This window comes from Diplotaxodon limnothrissa, linkage group LG13, assembly GCF_057381915.1.
Source record: "Diplotaxodon limnothrissa isolate DT_005_m linkage group LG13, D_limnothrissa_male_GT1.1, whole genome shotgun sequence".
Classification (NCBI taxonomy): domain Eukaryota; kingdom Metazoa; phylum Chordata; class Actinopteri; order Cichliformes; family Cichlidae; genus Diplotaxodon; species Diplotaxodon limnothrissa.
This window is the reverse complement of record NC_140608.1, coordinates 33,577,825-33,584,965: the sequence shown is the minus strand read 5'-3', so window position 1 is coordinate 33,584,965 and position 7,141 is coordinate 33,577,825. Positions and strand designations below refer to the sequence as shown.

At 40.7% G+C, this 7,141-nt stretch overlaps 1 protein-coding gene across 1 annotated transcript in view; it reads left to right on the top strand.

Annotated features, from left to right (window-relative positions):
* Nucleotides 1-420: 420 nt before the first annotated feature.
* The window catches only part of ndst2a (N-deacetylase/N-sulfotransferase (heparan glucosaminyl) 2a), a 53,610-nt gene continuing 46,889 nt past the window's right edge, over nt 421-7,141 (top strand). The window contains exon 1 of the mRNA XM_085368989.1: nt 421-545. The gene's annotated coding sequence lies outside the window, so the exon portion shown is untranslated. The remainder of the gene's footprint in view (nt 546-7,141) is intronic.

Sequence of the window (7,141 nt, the reverse complement as noted above, 5' to 3'; positions counted from 1 at the left end):
TCAATCAAACTGTGGGTGAACAAATTAGATAATGTGATGATGATTACAGCAAAACAAAGGGTTCAGCATGTATATTATCAGATAGGTAATCGTTACTGAGGTGTTTTAGTGTAAGTAAGTAAGTAAAACGACAATATTCTTGTAACAAACTCGTTATGTTAGTGTTTTGCTTCTGCTCGCGGGTCACATCTGGGAACTTCACTGTGCTACACACCAGAAACAAAAACAAATCTATGTAACCTTTGTAGCTTCAGTTATTCAAAATAAAAGTGTGTCCACTCATTCGATATTTCCCGAATTGACAGGAAAACGGTTCTCTTTATTTGGTCTTCAGTCTACGAAAACAACTCTTGGATTAATAACGCGGGCCTTCAGATTGTAAACCCTCCCCCTGTGTGACGGATTTGGTTGACTCCAGGCCCCGGCAGAACCAAGATGGCTACCTGAGCACCGACGAAACGAAGTTCACTTTCTCACTGTAAATACTGAAGCTTGTTGTGCTTCTCCGCCATGGACGGATCACTGTGTGTGGACAATGAATACAGGTGAGCGTCACAGACATATTTTATGCTAAGGCCTAGGGGCTGAAGCCCGGTTGTCTGCAGGATTTTGAGTAGCTCTAATAGCCACAGCAGCTAACTGTGGGTACAAGTCATACCCGTAGTTAGGGGACTGGTGTTTGTACTGGGAATCCTTGTTAGCGGCTGGACAACTCAAGGATATACCTGCACTACAATGAGATAAAACCACCAGGAAGCCATGGTCAGGCCACGGTTTTATAGGTTAGACGTTTACCCAGACACACTGAACGCTGTTCTTAGCTAAGCTAACGTTAGCGAGCTTTGCGCATGCACTCAGCAGGCTAAAGAGTTAGTTTGCTGCCGTGCTGCTTTTCAAATGTCCTCCTTCATGTAATATAGTGTGGTGAGTCCGACAGGTATGTGCACTGAGAAGGCACCCTTGTGTCTGGTTTACTGCCAAGTCCCATATTTTCACTAGTGTAACGTGAAGTAGACCAGATGTTGCACAGCGACAGAGGTGCTGTCGACACCAGGTTGGATGTTTTGGTCGTTGCCAAATAACCCGAGCTGTTCGGATTACCACTAATAGCTGTAGCATTGCAGACTCGGCGCTCTTTGAACCCCTTTCGCCGACTCTACTTTACAAATACATATGATTTAATATCAAATTAAATGATCTAGAACGCGGCCTGAGAAAGGGTTGATCAGACTACTTTATCGTTGTCATCTCCACTCCAGACCATCACCATTTTAGGACCATCTTAATACAGTATATATTGTTTATATATATAGTTACACAGTGACAAATTTTTAAGCTTTGCTTCTCTACACCACCATAATGGATTTCAAATCTAACGATGAAGATGTGGTAAGTCCAAACCTTGAGCTTAAATTCAAAGGATTTAACAAAAGTAATGCATTAACTGTTTAAGAATTGCAGCCATTTTTTTTTACACAGACTCGATATTCAGAAGCACAAAAGTAATCAGAAATACACTGTTGAAAAAACATCCGATCTCTATGGGGAAAAATATGTTGGATCTCTTTACTGATATGGACTGGGTAATGTATTAGGAATGAAAAGCAACTAATCAGCTGGAGATGGCTGAATTCAAAGACACCCGAAGACACTCCGTAAATCGAAGTGAAAAACAAATTGCTTTGACTTGTTCATTTTGCTGAGAAACTAGAAGAGCAGGCATGGTGCGTTTCCTCCTTTGAGATGCTCTGGAGGACTTTACTGCTGCCATGCTGCCACCTTCAGTTGCTGTTTGTTTGTTTGTGTCTCTGTCTTCAGTTTTGTCTTCACTAACTAAAGCATTCTCTATTTGGGCTGAGACAGCCTTGGTCTTTGAAAAATACTCAGGTTCCTCTTAGTTGCCTGGAGAATCTCTTGGGTTCTTTTTGTAGTATTCGTTGCATCACAATCTATTTGCAGTTTTATAGCTTTTGGCTGAATCTGATCAAAGTATAGCCCCTACACGCCACAGTAGCCCTTTTTCTATTAGTACCTACTTGGGTCGACAGGACCCGACTCAGACCAACTGGTTTGCCATTACGACCCAGTAGTACCTTGTTTGCTGGGGCAGGGCAAACCTTGGGGCAGGGATAGTGCAGTAGGTAGAGTGGTGGCCCCATGATCGGAAGGTTGGGGGTTCCCTACACACTGCTCCTTGGGCGCCCAATGGCTGCCCACTGCTTCACTGAGTGAATGGATTAAATGCAGAGAGGAATTTCCCCGTGGGGATCAATAAAGTATACATTAATATTACCTTGTTTGTGTGCTTGTCGTCATAGCAACGTGTCTGCGCATTGCAGGGTCCCAGGAGAAGCTGGGACCCTGTTTACTAGAAGGTTTTAAAATTTCTGTACTTTTAGGTGACAGGAGACATGTGGCCTGGTCAAAACACAGAGAGCTGCACTCTAAAAGATCTTTAAACATAGTAAACATACCTTGTGTGCCACAGACTGCTCCCAAACACGAGGGGACAAGTAATACCTCTAAAACACTTAAGTTGGCTTTATTAAACATTAGATCTCTAGCTGGGAAAACATTTTTAATTAATGATTTAATCACTGAGCACAGCCTTGATTTTATGTTTTTAACTGAAACTTGGTTGGACCAAAGTAACAGTGGAGCTGTTCTCATCGAGACGACCCCTCCTAACTACAGTTTTATCAGTGAGGTCAGGGCGAGCAGGAGAGGAGGAGGGGTTGCTGTCTTATTTAATGAATCATTTCAATGTAAGCAGCTATCTCCTGGAAGTTTTCAGTCTTTTGAATATGTGGCTTTACAGCTGAAGGCCCCATCCAAAGTTGTGTTTCTTAATGTTTACAGGCCTCCCAAATAGAGCAGGGCGATATGGCCAAAAATATTTATCACGATATATATTTGAAAATTTGCGATAACGATATAACCGACGATATAATTGATGCGAGACAAAATACAACTCCACAACATTACTAGCGCAAAAAGACAACCTTCCATTTATTTTCACTTAAACAAGAAGCTGGTTTTTATGTACATTAAAGCTTTATAAAAATTTAACAGTGCAAATGCAAATTCCTTGCTGAAAGTTTAACCAAAAGGCATTTCCAGTAGAAATGGGCTGACATATCCTGAGCATAACCATGTATAATATCCACTGAAGTTAAAAAGAGGTGCTTTGCAACATTAAACTGCAGTGTGCAGTACGCATTTTTCGGACCATAAGGTGCACGGGATTATAAGGCACATTAAGCGAAACAAAGCAGTCAGATAAATCAAACTTTATTAAACTCATTCTTCTTGCTTCCTCCACTTCTGTACCATTGATTCATTAATGTTGAATTCTCTGGCAGCTGCTCTATTCCCATGTTGTTGCAGTATATTAATGACTAACCTCGTATTGTGGATGGATTATCTCAGTTGTTCTCCTGACTGAAGTTTGGTCCGTTTACAGCATCCTGCCATGCGATTGCATTTGTTTCTAACCATGAAGAACCTTCACGTTAACTTTTATAAGTGGAAAAGTGTTAGTGTTCGTCCTCCAGCTTCACTGTTTATGTTATGCTAACATAGCTGTGTCGCTAGCGATCACGTAGCACATCATTATATACCAGCTAGCCCAACTTCAGTAACCCTACAAACGTCACTGCTGTTTAGTTTCCTGTCTTCATTTATGTTGGAAGTGATAGCAGAGCTGTACGTTTGATTTTTTTCAGAAATCTCTCAGTCAGAACATGCAATATCATGCTTAGGTAACTAGCGAAACTAGCGAGCTAAATTCCACTAGCTTCCTGCTAACTTCTAACTCCGTTAAATGTAATAACTTTTGTTTTCATGGATGCCTGGAAGTTAAACTTTATAGTTACACCTGGTAAAGCAGCAATGCTGATCGTTTTATTAAAGATGAAAGAATTTAGACAGTTTTTAACTCTAAGTGATGCTGCAGTGTTGTTTGACCTGAAGTATACGGAGTTTAGGACCCAGATTACTCCCAGATTTAAGAGCATCTTAGTCCGACAAATACGACAATAACAACGGCCGCTTGCATGTTCTGCAAAAAAATGTGCTTTGTTGTGTATCTGACGGACAAACACCAAACCAGTTCCACATCACGGAAGTTGCACCATTTTTACAAACCAATTCTGGTTCATCTGTTTCACTCAACAATCGGCCATGTGCGTATGAAAACAAAGGCACTGCGCATGCGCGTTTTACTTCCATTCTATCGCGATATTTCATTTTCCTATCGTTGCCTAACATTATACCGGTATTACCGTGAACGGTATAATATGGCCCAGCCCTACTCCCAAATACTGCACAGACTTTTTTAATGACCTTAGTGAACTGCTGTCTGTGATCTGTGTTGATTTTGACTGTGTAATTATTGCTGGGGATTTTAACATTCATGTGGACAACCCTCAGGACAAAGGGACTAAAGACCTGAGTAACACTCTGGGCAACTTTGGGCTGACTCAGCATGTAACAGAGGCCACACATAATAGAGGACACACTCTTGACCTACTGATCTCCAAAGGCCTGAGCATTTCAAAGGTTACTGTGTCTGATGTGGGCCTGTCTGATCATTACTGTGTTTTCTTTGAAAGTAAAATCTCAGCCCACATAAATATATCAACAACAGTGATCACAAAACGGTGTATAACTGAACACAGTAGTGCAATTTTTAACCAGGTCTTCCCATTAACACCTGACCTGCCCAGAGGGTCAGTCAATGAGCTCGTCAATAGCTTCAATGCTAACATGTTAAATGTAATGGACACTATTGCTCCCATTAAGGTGAAGGTTATCTCTGGAAGGAAAAAGTCTCCATGGAGAAACTCCACACTGGTGAAAAATGAAAAAAGAGAGTGTAGGAAAGCTGAGCGCAGATGGAGAAAAACAAACCTCCAGGTTCATTATGACATTTATAAAGAGAAACTTCACAATTATAATTTACAACTGAGGAATGCAAGGAGGTCCTACTTCTCTGACATCATCACTAAAAACAGCCATAATGCTCGGGTCTTATTTTCTACAGTAGACAGGCTAACAAACCCTCCTGTGTCAGTGGCAGCTGAACTTCATTCGACCATGGCCTGCAATGACTTTGCCAAATTCTTCACAGAAAAAATCCAAAAAATTAGACAAGCAATTGGTACATCAACAGCAGATCCAGGATATGTACCGTGTCCACCAAAAAACTGTTTAAACACCATGAAACAGTTTCAACCTATTAACAGCAAAGACCTGGAGGACATCTTAGGTCAACTGAACTCCTCCTCCTGCTGTTTAGATGTCCTGCCAACAAGTTTTTTCAAAAAGGTCTCAAAGACTTTAGAGTCAGACCTGTTACAGATCGTCAACTTTTCTTTATTATCAGGTGTGTTTCCAGAATCACTAAAAACTGCTGTAATCAAACCTATACTGAAAAAGGACAATCTTGACAAGACACAAATGAACAACTACAGGCCGATCTCAAATCTCCCGTTTTTAAGTAAGATCATTGAAAAAGCAGTTTCTCAACAGCTCAGTTACTTCTTAAAACAGAATAATTGCTACGATGCCTTCCAGTCAGGTTTTAGACAGAACCACAGCACTGAAACCGCTCTGACCAAAGTGTTTAATGACATATGTCTGAATACAGACAGTGGAAAAATGTCAGTCTTAGTTTTACTGGATCTCAGTGCAGCATTTGATACAGTCGACCACAACATATTACTCAAACAACTGGAGAACTGGACAGGTCTTTCAGGAACTGTACTAAACTGGTTCAAAACATACGTAGAAAACAGGAAATACTTTGTATCAATAGGTAACTTCACATCTGAGCAGACAAGTATCACATGTGGAGTTCCCCAAGGTTCCATCTTGGGACCCCTTCTGTTTAACATCTACATGCTCCCACTGGCACAGATTATAAACAACAACAAAATAAACTATCACAGCTATGCAGATGACACACAAATATATATCACAATGTCACCAGGAGACCGAGGCCCTGTACAGGCTCTTGGTAAATGCATTGAGGAAATCAATGACTGGTTGTGCCACAATTTTCTCCAGCTAAACAAAAACAAAACTGAGGTAATAGTCTTTGGCGCCAAAGAAAAACGATTACAGGTCACCAGAGAACTTCAATCTATACATCTAAAAACCACAAACCAGGCGAGAAATTTGGGTGTAGTGATGGATGCAGACCTAAACTTAGAAAAACACATTAAGACAATAACAAAGTCAGCTTACTATCACCTCAAGAATATATCAAGGATAAAAGATCTGATGTCTCAACAGGACCTGGAAAAACTAGTCCATGCATTCATCTTTAGTAGGCTTGATTACTGTAACAGCATCTTTACAGGTCTACCTAAAAAATCAGTCAGACAACTACAGCTCATTCAGAACTCTGCTGCTCGAGTCCTCACTAAGACCAAAAAAGTGGACCACATCAGTCCAGCTCTGAGGTCCTTACACTGGCTGCCTGTCCGTCAGAGGATAGACTTTAAAGTTCTGATGCTGGTCTATAAAGCTCTGAATGGTTTAGGACCAAAATACATCAATGACCTCCTGACCCAGTATGAACCTTCCAGATCCCTCAGGTCATCTGGATCCGGTCTTTTATCAGTTCCCAGAGTCAGAACCAGACACGGAGAAGCTGCATTCAGCTTTTATGCTCCTTATATCTGGAACAAACTCCCAGAAAGCCTCAGATCAGCTGAAACACTTAGTTTATTTAAATCCAGGTTGAAGACTCACCTGTTCTCAGCTGCATTTGAATAAAGCACCAAATCCACACTTTAAGCTTAAATGTCAAAACTTACATTTAACTACTGATTTTATCTACTGTTCTGATTTTATCTGTTTTGATTTTATATACTGTTGTTTGTTGTTTGTTTGTTAATTAGTTAGTTTATTTGCTTGTTTTAATCAATTTTAAATCATGCTTTTTATTTGTTCTTGTTTCTAATGTCTCTGTAAAGCACTTTGAATCACCTTGTTGTTGAATTGTGCTATACAAATAAACTTGCCTTGCCTTGCCTTGCCTAATATGCTACACAAACACTAGAACAAAGGTGGATGTTGAAGCGACCTGCTGCTCTGTCTGTAGCTTTTCGTCACACTCGTGGGGGTCACGGCG